This window comes from Macaca nemestrina, chromosome 16 (genome assembly GCF_043159975.1).
Source record: "Macaca nemestrina isolate mMacNem1 chromosome 16, mMacNem.hap1, whole genome shotgun sequence".
Classification (NCBI taxonomy): domain Eukaryota; kingdom Metazoa; phylum Chordata; class Mammalia; order Primates; family Cercopithecidae; genus Macaca; species Macaca nemestrina.
Window position 1 is genome coordinate 92,377,913 of NC_092140.1, and position 22,332 is coordinate 92,400,244.

At 38.2% G+C, this 22,332-nt stretch overlaps 1 protein-coding gene and 1 non-coding gene across 5 annotated transcripts in view; one reads left to right on the forward strand and one right to left on the reverse strand.

The window, feature by feature from the left end:
- Window positions 1-22,332, reverse strand: part of LOC105486013 (replication factor C subunit 3) — a 701,449-nt gene that overhangs the window by 428,101 nt on the left and 251,016 nt on the right. The window lies entirely within an intron of this gene.
- LOC112427443 (small nucleolar RNA SNORA25) lies at window positions 14,965-15,092 on the forward strand. Its single transcript, XR_003019010.1, has one exon. It is a non-coding gene; the product is annotated as a small nucleolar RNA SNORA25 (small nucleolar RNA).

A 22,332-nucleotide genomic window follows, 5' to 3' on the forward strand; every position in this document is an offset into this window, starting at 1 on the left:
TCCTGCCTCAGCCTCCCCAGTAGCTGGGACTACAGGCACCCACTACCACGCCTGGCTAATTTCGTTTTTGTATTTTTAGTAGAGACGGGGTTTCACCGTGTTAGCCAGGATGCTCTGGATCTCCTCACCTCATGATCCACCCACCTCAGCCTCCCAAAGTGCTGAGATTACAGGCATGAGCCACCGTGCCTGGCCAGATATATATTTTACTAGAAATTATTTTGTTCTTTCAATTACTTTGAAGATACACTAAGCAGTTATGAATTAGATGAAATTAGCAAAGGTTGCAACAATGTTAGGCATGAACTAGTGATAATGCTGAGCCCATTTCAACCAGAAATAGATGAATTTAGTTTTGCTCATGGCCTGAGATCTATCTACACTACACAGTGGCTCAAAGGAAAGATGATCAGCCCAGCCAGGCACTGACCTCAGTAAGCCACTTCTAAACAGAGGAAGCTCTAACTACCTCATGTTGCCCAAAAATGCTGCATCATGGGAAGTCAAGCCTAGGTATTTCCAAGGTTCTCACTCCAGCTGTCTATTCAACCACAGCCTGAGCCACCTGTTGCTAACCACAAACCTCCTCAACCAAGGACAGTGGGGATCTAGGACCATGTCTTTTGCATTATGTTTGGTGCCTAAGGAATGTTGAGACTGCTTAAGAATAGGAATTTCACTCTTGCAATGGAGCTAAGTGTCCAGGTCTGGGAAAGAATGCTGCTACCAAGGGTGGCTCTTCAGGCTTTTATTGTGTCCCACAGCTTGGTTCCAGACACCAACTCTTTATCCTTCAGTCATCCTAGGGTGACTAATGTCTATCAGATGCCTCAATGTATCCTTATATTGAACCTAAATTTTCTCGGGTTAACGTATGGAGAATGGACAGAAATGACTTGGGGAAGAATGAGTATAACAAGTGAGCATGTATAGAACCCAAAAGATCTGAATATGAAGGCCTTTTTGGAAATAAATCCCTCTTTTTCATTTTATTGCTGTAAACTGTCAAGCTTGCTTTCCAACTACTGTGTCACATAAATGCCAACTCATTTTCATGTACTTTCTGAAAGAGATAACAGAAACAGCAAAACAACAAATATGATTGTAAAAATGACTTTGAAATAATTAAATGGGTATCAATTTATTTTCCCCATACCAATTAATGTAAATGTGTAGAAAGAAAATTGTATCATGGTTATACATCACTTCTGGTAAGAACACTGGGTGAAAAGTAATTATGTACCAGAACACACAAGGCGTCCATGGGCTTCACCAAACACAGTTTGTCTATTCTAGTCAGGTTTGCTTCTGAAACTCTGGTTCCCTAAGGAGAGAAGACCTGTTTAAGGCTGAGCTAGTTCTCCCAGAGGGAATAGCCAAAATGGAAAACTTCACATCTGCAGTCCAAACAGCAATTCAACCTCCCATGAAGAATAATATTTTTATTTAACTGATTCAATCAAAGCAGTAATCTCAAAATTCTTCATGCATTTCTTGGGCTTTTCAATAAAAGAGAGGTTATAGTCAGGACACAGATTTAACTACGGAGGAGGAGAAGCTACTATTAATTTTGCCTGCCAAAAAATCAATAACTAATGTTTTAACTTTTCTCTCTCTTTCTTTGTCACTCACTCCTTGGCTTAAGAAATAAAGTTTGTGTATATTCTTTCCTGTGATTTATGGGCTAGTTTGAGATATTAGGAAAGTAAGTCAATAGCCACTTTAGAAAATCCTGGTGGGAAAATTTTCTGATACAGGAGTCAATCCGAACTCACACCTCCAACAAGGACTTCTCTTTGATATCTTCAAATCCTATTTTCTGGTGACTATTACCTACAATTACTAGGAAACTCATTGCAATTGGAAAGTAAGTTCTCAGATTTCAAGACATTTATAGTATTCTGTTGGGACATCCACTTGTCCAACAGATTGTATTTGCTGATGTATATAAATAAGACCTCAAAGCTCTATTGAAATGGAAGAGTTCCCTGACCCCCTTTTCATGATGTGCAAGAGGGGTGTGGCTTGTCTGTGTGGCTGCCACTGCTGCTCAAACCCCTTAAGGGAAGAAGAGCGCACAGACAGGCAAGTGCAGGAGCCAGGGTGAGCACTTTTGGGCTCTGGACCCACGGTAGCATCTAGGGGTGGGTGCCTGCAACTTCCAAAGCCCCAGTGGGCATGCTACAGTGGTCTTTTAGCTCTGCCATCTATAGACGGCCTAAGTGTTAATCAGCCCAGTGCCCTCTTGGCACCCAAGTTCTTGTCTGGCATCGGCAACCAGGAAGAATCAGGTCACACACGGACTTGAAGGATAGTGAACGCAGAGGTTTAATCGAGTGATGAAGGTGGCTCTCAGGGAATGGATGGGAAGCTGGAAAGGAGACGGGGTGGGAAGATGATCTTCCCCTGGAGTTTGGCCATTCAGCGGCTGGTCTCCTCTCTGACCATTCCCAGTTGAACTCCTCTTGACATCAGACTCTCCTCTTCTCTCCGTCTGTGTCATGCTATTCTGTTGCTCTTCTGCCCTTCTGTTCATCTGCTCATGGAGCCTGGGGTTTGGGTTTATCTGGGTACAGGATAGAGGGTGTGGTGGGCCAAAAGGCAACTTTTGGGTGTGAAAACAGGAATACTTGTTCCCATTTAGGGTTGCAGGTTTCCAAGCTTGAGGGTGGGACTTTTGCCAGGGAACCACCCTCTTCTACACAGTATTTCCCTGTCTCCCGTTTGTGTCACTATGTTTGTCATTTCTGATGGCAGACAATAAGAAAGAACAGTAGGAAAAGGGATGGATGGATCCAAAGAATATTCCCACGGAAACTAGCAATCTTAGAATTTGTGCTTAGAGAGTAGCAGCATCACCCCTTTTGCCTTCACTTTGACCATCTAAGGTTTTAAAGACTATTTCTTGAAGCAATGTCAACATTAAGGACCTACATTTACTTCTCATTAAGAATCTTACAAGTGGTAATAAAACGGTTTTTATTTCATTTAAGATCAGTCAAGTTTTTATTCCATTTAGAAAAATTGCCATCCAGCTGTTTGGAGACCAAAAGCATATCAATGTTAATGACAGGCAAAGTCAGATGGAGCCACCTTAGGAGACCAGACTTTCATATCCAGTTACAGGATGCCAGTCTATTTTTGTTCTAGAATCTCAATATCAGACTGTTTTCTGCATCTTAATCTGTTTCTGGCCCAAGCTAAGGTCGTAGAGAGCTCCCTTCATTTCTATTTCTTCAAGCCAAACTTCTTCTAAATGAAAAACTTTCCTCCCCTTCTTGCATATGTCTAGGGAGCTCATATGCTTGAGTTTTTGTTTGATCTTCAGTTTCTTTAAACCCACTCAGTATTTATCTTTTAGAGTAGGCAGAGAGGTGCCTCATATTTGCTTATGAATAATTTGTCTTCTATCTAGATGCGCAGAAGTACTAAGTGATTTTCACAATATAGCACTACAAAGGATGACATAGATACATGCATCTCTATGCATATATATGCATAGACCATCTCTAGAAGGACACATGAGAAATGAATAAAAAGGGGTTTTTCTGGGGAGAGTAACTGAGGGGTTCAGGATAACTGGTTAGGAGGAAGACTTACTTTACGCTGTCTTCTCTTTTGTCATGTTTGAATATTTTTACAATGTATTGTATTATTCAAATAAAAAATGGATTTAATTGTTTAAAGAAAAAGCTAACATAGAGAAAATGCATGGTATAGAACAGTACACTTAGCATGGTTCCATTTGGATAAACAGAAGGATCTGAGCATATACATGGAAAATTTCTAGAAGGATACATAAGAGTTAATATTGGTTAACTCTAATGAAGGGGCACGGATTCTGGAATAGGTAAGAGAGACTTCTTATCCATAATATTTTTAATTACAAAGGAAAATGTAAATGTAACATATGAAATGGGGGTGGACTACGAAAAAGAAAGATATGATGTCTAATCTCACAATTTCTAAAGGATCATGTGTTCCTGAACTAAGTGAGATACTATCATTTCAATAACCAAGGCTGCCCCTAGACACACACATGCGTGCACACACACACACACACACACACAGTCATACGCAAAGATCACTGGCTTTACTGAACATGACTTTACATTTTATCAGTAAACACGAGTTATCCAAGTAACTTAGTTTTTCACAAAACTAAGTCATTTTTCTAACTCTTGTGTCATTAATGACACGTCAAACACAATCTGCTGTCATTGTCAACATTGCATGAGAGAAACATAACTTTAGTTTCTAATACCTGTACTGATAATTTATGCAACATCTTTCCTTTTAAGGCACCCAGTAAGTTTGATGAAAACAGAGACAAAACTATCTATTGGTCTGAATTTAGAGAGTTACCTGGAGAAATTAGGTTTGAAAAAATGAAGAAAAAAAAAAAAAGGAAATACATCCCCACCACTCTGTTCTCTCCTCATGGGAACTTGAGTATAGGAATGACTGCTGGGAAAGTACTTCGCTCTATTGCCCTGTCCCTATATGCTTCACAGCAGAATCACCCTTGTTCCCAAGAGCATGTCAGACTTCAATAAAGAATGAATTCAGGAATTCCAGTGCTTGTGTGAGTGTGTATGTTGCAGTTGGGGGCATTCTTCCTGTCACATTTACTTTGTGTTTTATAAAAAATAAGAAGAAAGGTAATGTTTCTTATCATATAGCCATGAAGAACCCACAGCAGAATAATCAATTACGTCTTTAAAATGCAGATTTATGTTATACCACCCTGCCCTCAAAACATACTGTCATTGCCCCGGAGGGAGAGCCTCATATCTATATTTAAAACAAATTACTCAGGCAATACTCACACCCATAATTATTTGAGATTCATGGATCTAAGAAACAAAGGCAATAATAATACTATGACTGACATTGATTGAATGCTTTCTATTTTTCAGTGACTATTACCACCATCCTGCAAACAACCCTCATCACTCACCAGGACCATTGCCTCAGCCTGTCACCCGGTGACCCTTATTTTACTTTTATTTCCCCACCACCATCCCCACAGCAGCCAGACCCTTTTCAGAGACAAATACTCTCTGTGACTCCACTCCTTCAGGTCTTCTAATGACTTCTTATCTCATTCAAAATAAATTAAGAATCTCATCCAAACATTTTCCCATGACCTTCAAGACCCTGCATGAATCAGCCTTTCTAACTTCTTGAACTTCTTTCACCCTCTGCCTCTCCCCTGCTTCTTTAGCAACTCTGGTTTTCATCCTGACCCTTGGACACATCAAGGACACTCTCACCTCCAATTCTTTGCACTTACTATTTCCTCTTCCACAGAAAACTCTTCCCTGAGTTATACATAAGTCTTACTCTTCCAATTAATTTGGTATTCATTTAAGAGAGAAATAAATATTTTCTCTATAAGGAGACCCTCTGTGGCAAGCAGCCTCTACGATTATGTCTACAGAGACCCACTTCTTGGTATTCATAATTACCTCTCCTGGAATAATTTGCTTTTAACCAATAGCAGATAGCAACACTGGGGGGTTGTCACATAAATAATTCGGTTATAAAGATTATTACTTCTTCCATGGTGGCAGGGTGTCTCTCTTGCAAGCTTTGATGACATAAGCTGCCATGTTGGAGAGGCCCAAGTGGCAAGAAGCAGAATGCAGCCTCCGGCCAACAGTCAGCACAGGCCTGAGGCCCTCAGTCTAACAGCTCTCAAGGCATCAGATCTAGTCAACCACCACATAAGGGAGCTTTGTAAGTGGAGCTTTCCCCAGTCAGGCCTTCAGATAAGACCTCAGCCCTTGCCAACTCCTTGATTGCAACCTTATGAGATATCCTGAAGCTAATCATTGTCCAGATTCTTGATTCACAGGAACTGTGAGATAATTAATATATATTGTTTTAAGCTAATAATTTCTGGGGTAATTTTTTACTCAGCCATTGATAGCTGACACAGCCTCCTTACCTGCCATTTATAAAATACCACCTTGCCATTCATCCTGTCTCCTGGCCCTGCTTTTTTTCTTCCTAGTCCACATCACCACCTGGCATTATGTATGTATATATGTATGTATTTTGTCTGTCTTCACTTACTGGACTTTTACCCCCTTTTGTTAATTGTTTTATGTCCATGGCCTAGAAGCAGTCTTGGCACGTTGTAAATTCTCAATAAGTATTTACTGAATTAGTGAATTCGTCATTGAATTTTTCCAACCAATCCAATGCATTATATATGTGCATTACTATCTTTTTTTTTAATGAGGAAACAGAGATGTAGAGATTTTAAGAACATGTCAGATCACAAGTAATAAGTAGTTGAGACAGGATTTGAATCCAGTCTGTCTGACTCTTTTTCCATTTATAACAATGTTTCTTAACTGAGGGTTTCTTAAACTGGAAGTTCACAAGTCTCTAAGGATTTGAAGCTAACTCTTAGCAGTTTCAATTTGTTTAATTAAAAAACCTGTGTTGATTATCTGAAAATATAAATATATTCTGAGTCACATGGACGTTGATTATTTTACATAATCTTGCCACATCAGTGCAGAAGCTTACGTAAGTGATCAGGTGAGCTCTATTTTAGTTATAGTGTCCTTCCTGACTCCCAGCCTGTAGACTGCAAGTTCCAGCATCTGATGTGAGGGCAACAGCCTCACAGAGATGGTTTAACCAGCTCCACAGTTGCATAAGAACAGACCCCAGCAACAAAGTCCTTGATAAATTGGTTCTTTTCTTCTGATTGAATGGACAATGAATGACACACTAGCTCAGTATGTTTCAAAACAGGGTTGTAAAATGGACAAATACAACCAGTAAAATTTAGTGACTTGCCTAGAATTTCAAACAAATGATATCTTATCAAAACATCAAAACAGTTCATTGCTGGGGCTATGCGTGGTGGCTCACGTCTGTAATCCCAGCACTTTGGGAGCCTGTGGTGGGTGGATCACGAGGTCAGGAGGTCGAGACCATCCTGGCTAATACAGTGAAACCCCATCTCTACTAAAAATACAAAAAATTAGCTGGGCGTGGTGGTGGGTGCCTGTAGTCCCAGCTACTCGGGAGGCTGAGGCAGGAGAATGGCATGAACCTGGGAGGCTGAGCTTGCAGCGAGGCGAGATCACGCCACTGCACTCCAGCCTGGGTGACAGAGCAAGACTCCAGCTCAAAAAAACAAAAAACAAAAAACAAACAAAAAAAAACGTTCATTGCTAAGTGGTCATCAACATCTTCTCCAGATCTATTTCTTAGCCTCTACTCTTCCCAGCCTTTGACTCCCTTCCTCCTTTGTTCTCTATCCTGGTCCCTTCTATCTCAGAGGCCAGAGTGAGTCTGTTTGTGAACAGTGACTTCCCTAAATAGGAAACATGAAGAACTGTCAAAGAAGTCAAAGCCAAGTTTAGCTAGGCACCCATTGTCTACAGCCTGGAGGAAAACCACAAACCAGCCTTCCTGTATGTTCTCACCCACTTGGAGTGCAGGCCAGCACTGTAGGTCCTGGACTGAACCACCTCTCCAAGTCTTACAAACCTGCCTGAGCACCAGTAAAGCAAAAGCAGTATTTACCGTGTGTGGAATCACTCTCTAGAAGCCTTGCACTGTCATTTCAGAGATGTATAGTCCCATAGGAAACATTTTGGCCTTAATATAAAAGAAAAGCCACACCTATGAATCAGGGCGTTACATCAGGCATGCTCTGGACACTCCTTTAAATCTCTATCACACCACTTTGAGAAACAATGGACAGTAATGACCTTTTGAAAGAGCAAATTCACATTTTAAATGTCATCAAGCCAGGACGTTCCTTATTCCTTTAGCTTTTTAATCTACACCTAAGTGATGTGGTATAGCTTTTAGGTGACTGGATCTCTGCCTCCCAGACAGGAGCAGATGGGGAACACACACATCCTATTATGCAGGTAAGATGTCCTGAGTGAGAACAGTTCAATTAATAGATTACTTATTTGAAATCCAAAACTATTATTTGGATTATTTATTATCTATATTACTATTATCTATTAATACTTGAATTGTACTTTAAAAACATATTCTACAGATTCTTTGTATTTTAACATTATAATCTTGACCCTCCAAGGTCAGGCAAGATCAACATTTTTTCTAACCTTTTTTTTTTTTTTTTTTTTAACAGAGAAATAACAGTGACTACCTATGGAATACCTACTAATGCCTCGCTCCGTGCTAAGTGCTTAGCATGTTATTCTGTTTATCCTCATATCATCCTGGTGAAGTAGGTATTACTATCTCTAACTAGCACAAGGTCATGGGAGTGGTAGAAGCTGTGTGAAGCAAGGTCTCAAACTCAAGTTATCTGATTCCAAAGTCAATAATCTTGACCCCATTTTTGAATCTACTAACACTAGTTATTTATTTTGTGTTGCAGAACTCCAAGGCTTTCATCAGCATTTAAACAGAACTAAAATTATTTTACAATATTTGGGTTTGATTCTACTTCCAAATATCCTGTGGTAGTATAAGCAATTTGGTATGGTCTTCCGTATGGGCAAAATTTGATTTTGAAGATTTTTACATTTTAAGATTTTTTAAAATACAAAAATCTCACCCTTGTTTTTGTTGTTGTTGTTGTTGTTCTTGTTGTTTGTTTTGTTTTTTTTAGAGACAAAGTGTCACTCTGTTGCCCAGGCTGGAGTGCAGTGGTGTGATCTTGGCTCACTGCTACCTCTACCTCCCAGGTTCAAGCAATTCTCATGCCTCAGCTTCCTGATTAGCTGGAGGTAAAGGCATGTACCGCCACGCCCAGCTAATTTTTGTATTTTTAGTACAGACAGGGTTTCACCATTGAGGGGCAGAGTTGGTGGGATTTCCTGGGCCAGTTTGGGGACTTTGACAAAAGACCCTTGTGACTCAGGGTTTTGAGTTCTTAACCAATCGAGTGAAGGATTCAAAATTAACCACTCCAAGGGAGGACTGAAAAAAGAACCACTCTCAATGGACAAAAAGAAAGAAAGGGGAGGAGGTAACACAGGGATATAAGCCCTAGTCACCCGAGCCAGCTATGGCAACCCTTCCAAGTACCCTTCCACCACGTGGAAGTTTTCCTTTCATTTTGTTCAATACACTGCGCTGCAGCTCACTCTCCTGGTCTGTGGACTCTTTTTGAGCTGTAACACTCACTGTGAAGGTCCACAGCTTCATTCTTCGAAGTTACTGAGACCACAAACCCATCTGCAGGAAAAACTCCTGACTCATCATGTTGGCGAGGCTGGTCTTGAACTCCTGACCTCAAATGATCCACCCGCCTTGGCCTCTCAAAGTGCTGGGATTACAGTCAGCCTTGTTTTCTATGTGCTTAGAATCTAAGTTATATGGATCGTTTTTCCGGTCAAAAACAGAGAAAAGCTGTCTATACTTTAAGTACTCACTTATAATTTCCATCTTCAATTACTGACAATCCAAATCTTGGCAAAAACCTCCTGAAGAAAATTGAGATTTCTGATGATTTTACTAACAATGATTTCGCCTATTTCTAAGCTCTGTCTATAATTATACTTAGAGCATCTAAAAACTTTAGCCTGGATTATATTATTTTGTGCCTCACAGAAATACTTTCCCAGATGTACAATTGGCTATTAAGTCTTTAAATATGTTAGAAAATATCTATTTATTCCTGATCATTATTATATTATTTATTCATTCATTTATTAATCAATATCTCTTCTGGACACTATGTTTATTACTAAGGATATGAAGACAAAAAGAAAGTACACATAATCCTTGATCTCCATGATTTAACAAAGCAACTGGGAATAAAAGGAATAAAATAAAATAATTGTAACAAGAAATTGTGAACTTAAAATTATGTCACAAGAAACAGTTGATCTTTCCTGATGAATTGATACTCTTTCTTCTATTAAATAATAAAAGCTGTTAAAGTCATCATGAACACTTTTTGTCGTACCTCTTTATCTGACAACCACATTTTGCGTTCAGGTGCATCAATTTCTCTTTACTTGGATATTCTTATAGAAATATTTATCATTTTAACACATCTTTCTCTTAATTTTTATTTTTTTCTTGAGGCAAAGCCTTGCTCTGTCACCCAAGCTGGAGTGCCGTGGCACGATCTCGGTTCACTGCAACCTGAGGCTGATTCTCCTGCCTCAGGCTCCTGAGTAGCTGGGATTACAAGTATCTGCCACCACACCCAGCTAATTTTTGTATTTTTAGTAGAGATGGGGTTGCACCATGTTGGCCAGGCTGGTCTCGAACTCTTGACCTCAGGTGATCCATCCGCCTCGGCCTTCCAAAGTGCTGAGCTTACAGGCGTGAGCTTCCCAAAGTGCTGGGATCACAGGCATGAGCCACCACACCCGGCCACATCCTTCTCTTTAACATCTTGACTCTTGTCCTTTTGCCCTTATTTCAATTGTTTTACAGCTTTTGGTGGCTACGTTTTAAACAATTCTTCTCCCTGCCAGTCCCCCAACACTCACAGACTCGGCGGAAGCCCCTGTGTGTTCAGCCCAAGCTACAAAATGATTTTAGAACCAAGGTAGCCCCAGAACAGAAGCAGATAGAGCAGATCGCAGCCTGTCCTTGGAAACCAGTCTCTGCTGTGGAAACAGAGGGGCCATGACCCTGTTCATGTACCACAGGGTCTCACTGGACCTGAGGGGCCAAGTTCTTGCTGCATCACTGTTTTTATATTTTATTTTATTTGTTTTTATATTGGGCATTTCATCACCATTCTAAAAAGACTTACTCTAGAAACACCTGAAAAAGATATAATTACGAGAATAAAATGTTTCCTTGTAGAAATATTCAGCCTTTTCAAATGTACAATACTTTTATACCCAGCTCCTCCATAAAACTGCTCCAAAATTGACCCAATACTCATCAAAAATCCATTTAAAAAGTACTTAGATTTAGTTTCTTGGAGTTCACTCCCCTTCTCCTGGTGGTTTTACTTGGCCCATGGGATCTAAATGTTCAGGTGGTAGCCCTGGGTTTGCCGTTACTTCTCTGTGTGGAAGATACAAAGAGTTTCACTTATAAAAGGAAAAACGCCCCAGCTGGGTCCGAAATGGACTTTCAGGGTCTTGCTGTTCTCTGATCTTATGAGCTAGATGTCTATTTTCACCACAGCATTCATTTCGGACTGAGGCAGTAAAGAGAAAGCTTTTTTGCCAGGTTGTTTGTTTCTTTTTAAGTCCTGGGGCTTATAGGAAGGAGACAGGAAAGAATTAGAGGAAGACTAAGAGCTGCTTTTATGAAAGACTTCGGAGCCTGATGCCTGAGGGTACAAGAATAGTTGCCTCAGAGGTCCTGCAGTCTGACTATAGGTCAGGTCAGTCTGAGGACTCTCAGGAGTAGAAAAAGCTGTGCTTGGACAAGGATGGGAGGGCGCAGCCCCAAGACCATCCCCTCCTGTAGCAATGACCATGAGGAGAGGCCTTCATCAACAGGCCTCTGTATCCTAGTCACAGAAAGCACAGGCTTTGCCATTAGAAAAACTCTACCGGTGAGTCCAGGCTCCACACCACTCTACTTTAGTGGAGTGGCCAATTGCTTAACAACTCCAGACTTTCTGTTCTCTGACATACACACCAAGGGGAATAATGGCTCCTGTGTCATAAGCTCAGTATGAAGATTAACTGAGATAGGGCTTGTCAAGCTTTGATCACAATATCTGACGCAAAGCAAGTACTTAATAATTATTAACTACAAGAAACAGAAATACAAAAAAGAAAAAGAAGCAGAGCAGGAGATCCAGGGAGACTAGACTCTGCTATGAGCAGCTTTTAGAGAAAGAGAAACTTCCAGGTGACAGAAAGTGCTAAAGTCCCGTCAGGGGTTTAACAAGAAGCCATACTTAATAATACTTATATCAATACTACTGTTACTTCATGTGTACTCTCATGGAACTTGTGGATATTTGGGTTGCTTAAGACCAGTATGAAAAGTTACTTTTCTATGTTTAAAAGAATTTAATATGGCTGATTTTAATTGGATCAAATAATCGGTTGAATCCATTTATATATCCTCTACTTAGTATGAACTTTTATGCCTCATCTTGACCAATGAGAGTCTCCTTAGAGGTGTTGGTCCCTTAAGTGACCCTTTTCTTGTCGTTGCAAATTCCAGGACCCTCTGTACAACTGTCCTGATGCACTCTTTTAGGGAATATGTATCTACCAGCCTGGTTTTGAATTGCGACTCAGAAGGTTCCCACCTTTCAACTATCCCTGGAGGTTGCATGATAGCCTTTTTTTTTTTTTTTTACTTTCAGTATCCTACTGGCTATATCTTTGGGAAAATAAAACAAAATCTAAGAAAACTTTAAACTTTCTTACAGCAACAAGCTTTAGTCTACAGCTCCCAATTTTCTAAAATCTTAAGAGCTTCATGTTATCTTTATTTCTGAGGATAATTTTTTTTAAACTTTGTACCTTCTTCAAGTTTCCAGCTTTTTCCAGGTAAAGAATGGCAAATAGGGATCAGCTTACAAGTCGACTCCAATACGTTAGGAGTTAGGCAATAGGTGCCAACCAAAAGAAAGGTTCTGAGGTTTTGATCTGAGTTCAGAGGGAATAGAGTGTGGGGACATGTGGAGGAGCTAAATTGGGAACACAGGAGTCCAGGATGATGGCCCAGAAGCCACATATCTGCTGGGTGCTGCAGTGTGCTACACTGACCTACCTCCAGAAAAGCCCCACAGGAAGAACATCAACCAGCATCAACACAGCTGGCTAGTTTGTTGTCGTTGTTTATAAGATAATTTCAGTAGAAAGACTTCTATCTCACTGGCTTTTAGACTCCTCCCAGAAAGGTATTTTGGGGGCATTTTCTATACTATAGCAAAATTTGAGTCTCTTTTAGACCTTCTGAGGCTAACCCACAGTGGTAGCATAATGACTAACTGCATAACATACCAGCCAAGCCCATGCTATTTATATCAAACATGATGGAAATTTTATTAAACTCATAAAACAACTGTACAATAAGAGGTTGTCATGATATATGAATATTGAGACAAATAGTGCAATACAAAAAAAAAAAAAACCAAAACCTCTTCTTCTCTATCCTTGAAATTTTCCACACCTTGACTGTAGTTTCAAGGTCTTTAAGATTCTTCATGGCTGTCACTTGATGTGAAAATTACCTTTTTAAAAATAAATCTTGTCCATGGTACTGCTTTAATCTCTAACTTAATGCAAAATTATGTTACTTGGTGCATGAGACTCTCTTCACATTGTCAATGAAGAGAATTCCCCAGTGCTTAGGTTTTTCAAGAGGTACACTGCTATTTCCACATGTCAGGACTTCTAGTTAAGCAAGACGATTGAACACACAGTCTATCTCCACTGCCTTTTAAATCAAATTTAAAGTAAAAGACATAGGAAAGAAAACCCAGGAAGACAAGGAGAATAGGAACGGAGACAGAACATACAAGAGATGAAAACAAAATCGAAAAACTGGAAGATAAGATTATGAGCGGTAACTGACTTCCAATCTCAGAGAAAACTACAATCTAATTCTAAAGTGGAGGAGGCATTAATGAGAAGCAAATTGATGTTCACCTTAAAGTCCTCCAAAATGCTCTGGAAATGGCAGAAATAAGTTCTTCTAAAAGGGGAGGGACAGTGCCTGCAAACAGAAGGATAAGTTGAAGGACTGGTTACATTTTTAAAGGGAGAATTGAACTTCACTCTTGCAATCATCCTTTCCCAATATAGCTAAAGTCTGGAAGTTTACCCTGGAGAATTTAACCTGAAAGGATGTTAGGTTGCTCACAAGAGATATAGCTAAGGGCGAAGATGAGGGGCTGTATTAAAAACAGGGAAGTTATGTGAACTTTGACATACGGAACTTTGAGACATTCAGCAACCTTCATCACTCAGCTTCCAGGAAGGGAGCAGCTGGATTTTATGTCTCTAAAGCAACAAACTAAGGAAACTGATCTTCCCATGGGAAAAGACCTACAGAAACACACAATTGAAGGCCTGAAACAAAATAGCTGGGCCATCACCAGTCACCCTATATTGAAGCTCAGCAGTTAACAAGGCACACCCATAAATACGTTTTTATGTCTGTTTTAAATGTGATCACGAGAAAAGTCTAACATAAAGGGACAAACAGATTTGAAACAACGAAAAAGGAGAACTGCAAGACAGCAAACAGGGCAGAAAAAATCTTTTTAGAACTACGATATTCTCAGAGATATAAGAGAAGAAATGGCATGCAGGAAGGGATGCTATTTAAAAAGAATTATTCAGACAATAGAGAATTCTTAGAAGATAAAAACAGAATGCAAAAATTTAAACAACAAAACTCAATAGAAGAGTTGAAGGCCACAATTTAATAGATATTTCAGAGAGAAAAAAAAACTCACCAAGAGATACAAAATACAAGGAAAAAAGGAATGCAAAATACAAGGAAAAAAGGATCAGGACTTCCAATATTATACTAATTAAAAACACCAGAGAGAAAAGTGAAAACAGAAAGGAGGGAGTGATTAAATAAAAATCTCAAGAAAATTCCTCAGAGTGGAATAACACAAATTTCCAAATTGAGTGCTCAGAATAATAAAATAAAAGTTCTTATCTTCCTGAAAAAGCATGTCTTTATGAAATTTCATAATACTAAGGCAAAAGTAAAAGCAAAACCCTGCCAGAAAGAAAAATAATGGGTAACATACAAAGAGTCATGAATAAAAACGACATTAGGAAGTATCCCAAAAACAACAGTGGAAATTAGAAAATAGTGGTGGGAGGCCTTCAAAATTATGAGAAAAAATTATTTCTTTCTTTTTTTTTTTTTTTTTTTTGAGACGGAGTCTCGCTCTGTCGCCCAGGCTGGAGTGCAGTGGCCGGATCTCAGCTCACTGCAAGCTCCGCCTCCCGGGTTCACGCCATTCTCCTGCCTCAGCCTCCCGAGTAGCTGGGACTACAGGCGCCCGCCACCTCGCCATGCTAGAAAAAATTATTTCTAACATGGAGATCACTTCAAAGAGGGCTGGTGGAGCTGCAAAACCAAGAGCTCTTCATGTATGACCAAATATTGAAGTTCTCCATAGGATGCCATAGTCACTCAGTAGTGCTCTATCTTCCTAAGCAGATATAAGACTTAGCCACTAATAATCATGACCTAATAACCCATGATTGGTAATGTGGGAAGTAAATGTCTCAAAGTAAAAAAAATACTATTTATAACATGGAATGGTATATCTGGGAAAACTGTCAATCAAACAAATATTCCAAAAAGTTTAGCTTTTAGGCACCTTACCTTATGGAGTTACTGGAGGAGGTACTTAATGAAAATAAGGGAGGAAACCAAGAATGCGAAAAACTGGGTTTCAGAACACAAGAAGTCTAACACAGCAGAAAGAAGGGTATTCTAGTAATGACGGCTTATAGTAAGCCAAAGGAACAGCCACTATCAATTGGTGCATATGGACCAAAGGCTCCAGGAGTTATATCTCTAAGAAAAAAGAGTAAAATACACACACACACACACACACACACACACACACACACACACACACACACACATCCCACAAATGAAGGCTGTATTACCTGTTACATTGAATCTACTGAGGGGAGAGTTACATTTCTGGCAAAGATAAATTACCCCTAGGGCATTAAGAACCAAAGCAAAAATTAAACGGAGGCAATTATCAACTGAAGGGAATTCAGCAAGCTTTACCTAAAAAAGAAAATGTAATCATGGACGTCATGTGGCTGAGGAGTGACTAATAATTTTGTGGAATTTTTGACATAGCTATATTGGGAAGATAAGAGAATGCAATTACCTGGGGGAGGGGAAGAGAGTATATTTTTAAAAGCTAAATCCTTTCTAACCATATGCAGGACAAGGGGTATTGGTACTTCTTTATATTACATTCTATAGTGCATTTGTCTTTAAAATCATGTACACGTATTCATTGGACAGAAATAAAACATATCTTTCAAATTGCTGTATAAGCTATCATCCAAATAATGATCTTTTACAATAACTAACCCTAGTAGTGAGCATTTTTACATTTCTAGTTAAAATTTTCTTCCAGTTTTATTTAAAAGTTCTGCATGAGACCAAGTGCTCATTGTTGAAATTAATTTGAAAACTGAGATAATTATCAAAGGGAAAAGACTGCTTTTTTTCCCTGAAGGATAATTAAGTGCTCTGATTCTTTTATCCACTTTACCTTTGCAAAATTCATCATAGAAAAAGTAACACCATAATCTGGAAGAATAACTTCTCTTGGGAAATCTTGACTATCACAGAGTTGAGTTGCAGATTCTCAGGATAGTTGCCTGAGTATTCCTCCCTAAGAGAAAGACCTGTCCCTTGACAAACAACTTGGCACTAGAATGATAAATAAAAGCCCTCTCTTCATTAAATCCACTCTTATTTAGCAACTGAGAAGGTCAAGTAAACAAGACAGCAAGGAAAATAGGACAGACTCCTCTAAAATCATCAGGCAAGGTGGATCTTTTTAAGGATTTGTCCTCTAACTGATCCAATCATTCTTGGACAAGTGCTTGCCTCAAAAAAGAAGCCAGCTACTAAGTGGGAAAGGAAGGCTGAAAAGTGATTGCAGAACTATTTTTGTGTAGGACATTACAACCTACACAGATAACCCATCTTATTCTTTACATTGACCTTGACTTTTTGGTCAGCTCAAGTAATTTTTCAGTAAAAGAGTTCATATAATGTAAATCTTTGTAAAAATGAAAACAAATAAATGTTTTAACTTAATTTGAACGTAAATGTGTTTTACTCTGTTTTCAAAATGCTAACCTGAGTCTGAAAACTGGTCTATGGTCAAATAATTGTTTCCATCATTTTTAGAGCAATTTTCAAAGAGGTCTCATTTCAAAGAGGAGTGTCCAATTTCTCAATTTGTTTTTTCATTAGAAAATCTCTCTAGTTACAAAAGAATATTTAATATAAATTTCTGGTGGAGAGATGTTATGTTGGTCCTCTCCCAAATTCTTTTAATAATTTTATTTTTTCATACCTCTAAAGAACTCATTAATGTAACACCCTATGGGCAATATTGAAGGCATCAAAACAATGCTTAAAGAGTCCCAGAATTTACTGTTGTCTGTTAGTTAAAAGGCGATACTAGTGATGTGTGCATGCACAATTTAAAAGACCAGTACAAAGGGTTTATCCCCACACTCTGTCCACATAAAACCAGAGCTTTGATTTATAGCTGCAAACACTGTTTTCCAAACCCACAGGTGTCTGAGAGTTGGCCACTTAGACTTAACTCAGCCTGAAGCCTTTGTTCAAAGGGAGCTCCTTCATCTTCACAGATGCCTAATCTGTTTGCTGCTGCTGGTTCTCAGCAGTTCACAACAGTGCCACATTGTTTAAAATTGAACCTCAGAGTTCCCTTAAACTCTTTATTCTCTCCCGATTGAGGTAGCCCCATTTGCGCACGCTATCCAGAAGCCAGTGAAGTGTTTTGCCTTCACCCATCCTGTATCACCTCCATAGATGCCCAGTGAGGGCAACTGACCATGTGCCACGACTGGGGCTTTCATTCCTGTGATTTTCTGAAGCTGCGTTGGTGAAATTACACAAGAGACCAGGTCAGCAGGCTGCTTCCAACCTTTCAAGGAGCTGTTTGATTGTATCACTCCCTTCACCCTCAGCCAATTCTGGAAGTTCAGTACCATGTTGGCACCTCATTGTCATTCTTGGTGTGGGGTTTATGCTTTGTTTTTCTCAAAAGAGTGTTGCATTTTGTGCTTCAAGAGCAGACTACTTTCAGTTTCAGGTTGCCCTTAAAAATCCTTACATTGTGGGTCTTATGTGACCAACACTGATACATAATATTGGTCTTTTAAGGTTTATTGTAGATCCATTTGTAACTTAAGACATGAAATAGTCCATGAGCACACCGTAGGTGTGGCAGACTTATAGGAATTTCTCAGGATGGCAGGAAACTCTCATTTTCACATGAGTACTCACATGAAACTTGCGAGTTGTTCTCCTCCAGAATCTCATCCTGGCCCATGGGTGCTTTCTCCATTCTAGATCTTTTCTATTGAACAATCCCATCTAATGTATGTGTGTGTATGTGTTCCCATGTAACAATTTTTCCTGAAAATAAGCAATATGTAAGGTACAAATTTTTACCTTAATTATGTAAGAGTCTAAATATTTGAGTACCAGTGATAATAAGACACTTCATCACAACTTAATAATGAGTGTATTCCACTAAAACTCACGTCCACCATAACTTAAAAATTGCAAACCTCTTCCTACATTCATCTTTTGAAAAGATCTACATCATAATGTCCAATAATTTCAAAAAATATATGTGAGCATCTCAAAGCTATTGCGTTTTTAAAATGCTACAGATCAACCTTGTATTTATACTGACTTATCTTGCCAGAAAGTATTATAATTCAAAATAAGACAAATAAAATTATTTCTATAACAGCTTTATTGAGATAGATACCATAAAATAGACTCATTTAGGGTACATTTTATGGTATCTAGTTTATATATTTGTGGTATTTAGATACCATAAAACATACCCTAAAAGAGTTCATTTTACAGTATCTAAATTATCTCAATCAAGCTGTCATAAAAATGTACTCATTTAGGGTTCATGTGTAAAATTCAATAGCTTTTTATATATTCAGAGAACAACTGTACTGTGAATTTTATTAAATTTTACACATGTACTCTAAATGTACTCATGTACATGTGTAAATGAGTAAACTGTGTAGCCATCAACACAACCAATTTGAACATTTTCATCACCACCCTGCCACCAAAAAAATCATGTCCCGTGAATTGCTCTCCAATACATCCATCTCTGCTCCCTCCCCTAGCATTAAGCTACCACTAGACAACCACTAATCTACTTTATGTCTCTATGGATTTGCCTTTTCTGAACATTACACATAAATGGAGTCATATAATATGCTGTCCTCTATGCTTGACTTCTTTCACTTAGCATAATATTGTCAAGATTCATCTATGTTGTAGCAAGTGACAGAATCTCCTTTCTTTTAATGACTGAATAATATTCTATTCTATGCATATACCACATTTACATTTTGTTTATGTTTTTGTCAGTTCATGAGCATTGGGCTACCTCCTGGCTATTGTAAATAATGCTGCTATGAGCACTTGTGTACAAGTGTTTGTGTGGATATATGTCTTTATTACTCTCAGGTATATAGCTAGGAATGGAATTGCTGGATCAAATTATAATTTTATGTTTAACTTTCTGAGGAAGTGCCAGAATGTTTTCCAAAGTCACTGCATCATTTTTTAAATCCCCACCAGCAGTTTATGAGGGTTCTGGTTTCTGTATATCCTTGCCAATATTACTTATTACATCTCTTTTTGATTATAGCCATCCTAATGGGTATGAAGCAGTATCTCATTGTGGTTTTGATGTGTGTTTTCCTAATGACAAATGATGTTGAACCTTTTTAATGACCTCATTGGTCATTTCTATATCTTCTGAGAAATCTCTATTTGCATCTTTTGCCTATTTTTAAATTTGGTGGTCTTTTTATGATTGACTTGCAGAAGTCCTTATATATTCTAGACACGTGTTCCTTATTGGATATATAAATTTTAAATATTTTATTTCATTCTGTGGGTTGTCTTTTAACTTTCTGGATAGTGCCCTTTGAAGCAGAAACATTTTTAATTTTGATAAAGTCCAATTATGATGGTTATTTTTATGTGTCAGCTTGAGTGGGTCAAGGGATGCCCAGATAACTGGTATTATTTCTGGGTATGTCTGTGAGGTTGTTTTCATAAAAGATTAACTTTTGAGTAAATAAGTTTGCCCTCACCAATGTAGGTGGGAATCATCCAATCTATTGAGGGCCAGAATAGAACAAGAAGACAAAGGAAAGGAAAATTTGCTCTCCTTGCTTCTCCTGCCCTTGAATATCAGTGCACTTGGTTCTCAGGACTCTGGACTAGGACTGGGACTTACACCATTGGCTGCCTGGTTCTCAGGTATTTGGACGTGTACTGGAACTGGACCACCAGCTTTCCCAGGCTTCCAGTTTATAGATGGCAGATCATGGGACTTTTCAGCCTCCATAACTGCATGAGTCAATCCTTCATAGTGGCTCTCTTTCTGTATATACTTCTGTGTCTCCTATTTTTTCTTCTTCTCGAGAGAACCTTAATGCACCAATTTATCTATGTTTTATTATTCATGCTATTTCTGTCATATGGAAGAAACCATTGACAAATTTAAGGTCATAAAGATTTATCCCTAAGTTTTCTTTTAAAGGTTTTACCTTCTACATTTAAGTCTTTGATCCTTTTTGAGTTAATTTTTGTATGTGGTGTGAGGTAAGGACCCAATATCATTCTTTTGCATGTGAATATCAATTTGTCATAGCACCCTTTGCTGAAATTAAATAACACTAAAAAATAGCATCTAATTTCCCCATAGAAACAATAGTATAAAAGATTAAAATCCTGATAAATATATGGTATTCAAATTCACTGAGTCATCATCATAACACTGGTTTAGTCACCGATTTCGTATGTTATACAGACTGTTAGTATAATTAAGCAAGATGCTTCTTGACTTGTGATGGGAATTGGTCCCAATAAGCCCATGAAAATACCATGTCAAAAATGCATTTAATACACCTAACCTACCAAGCATCATAGTTTAACCTAGCCTACCTTAACAATGGCCCAGACACATTAGCATACAGTTGGGAAAAATCATCTAACACAGAGTCTGTTTTATAATAAAGTCTTGACTATCTTTTGTAAATCATTCAATACTATAGTAAAAGTAGAAAACAGAATGGTTGTGTGGATACTCAAAATACAGTTTCTATTGAATGTGTATCATTGTTGCATCATTGATAAATTGTAAGTTGAACCATCCTAAGTTGTGGATATCCATATTTTTTCAAGTAAACACTGGGCAACATAGTTACCAAGCTCAAATGTCATAAACTTATCTTTAACACACAGCAGTATCATAATCTATTATGTAAAGTTTCTTACATCTTCTCTTTGTATTTACTGCAACAAATTGGTTAATTAAGAAAAGATTTTTGGTGTCCAGAATGTCCAGAACACTTTGAGTGTTAATTGAGGATAAATTCAATAAGTCAATATTCAAAACTCTACATACATCCTCACCAGCACTTGGCATTATCACGCTTTTTCACTTTCATCATTCTCCTGGATGTGCAGTGGTATCTCTTTCTGGTACTCATTGGTATTATTTTAATGACTAATGAGGTTGAGCATCTTTTTATGTGCTTATTAATCATTTGCATATCTTGTGACATTTCTACTAAAATCTGTTACCCATTTTTGTTGCATTCTTTTCTTCTTATGATTGAGTTATCAGAACTCTGTATGCATTTGAGATATATGTCCTTTGTTACATGTGCGTATTGTGAATATTTTCTTTCTGTTGGTGGCTCGCCTTTTCATTTTCTTAATGTTGTCTTTGTTATTCAAACAGCAGACATTTTTAGTAGTGATGAAATAAGATTGAATATATATCAATAAAACAAAATTAGGTCCAGAAATAGACCCACATATTTATGATAACAAATTGTTTAAGTAACATAGGTTCTGTTTTTGTCAACATTTTATAGTTTCAAACCTGCAAAATATTATTTCAAAATAAATGATACCACAGTAAAGCCGAATCAATTGGAAGCATTGGAAAATACTTGTGGTTCTAATAATGAGCACCGGAGCTTGCCCATGGTCAATAGATTTTTAACAATGATTTCAAGGTAACTCCATGGAGGAGGGAGGAGTAGACTTCCAACAAATGATAGTGGAACAAGTAAATATTCATCTGGGGGAAAAATCATGTTTTAATTTTATACCATACATAAATTAGTTAATTAAGTACAGATTATAGGCCTCATCATGAAATCTAAAGCCATGAAATTCTACAAGTAAATAGGAGAAAATCTTCACCACCTTTGGGTAGGCTAAGATTTCTTAGACAGGAAACAAACAATATAAAGCAGTACATTTTTAAAACATTTTAATATTAGTCTGAAGTATGTCCATCGGGAGATAAGACGTATTTTTCATACCTATAACACGTTACATGTTCAAATGAACACTGCTCATAAAATTAGTTACCCCTTGCTGGTAGAGAAGTGGGGGGTCTACGGCACAAGGGTAAGGCACCCATATGCAGAGGGAAAGGAGATCTCTCCTCTGCCTGATACACAGAGGAGTGTTGGGCTCTCTTCGGTTTTAGTCTGCTTTTGTAACTATGTTTACTTTACCTCCTCCTTTCTCCAGGGTGATGGCTTTCTTAGGGTTGGCCCAATTTCCATTAGGTTTTAAAGAAATTCTAATTACATTTTT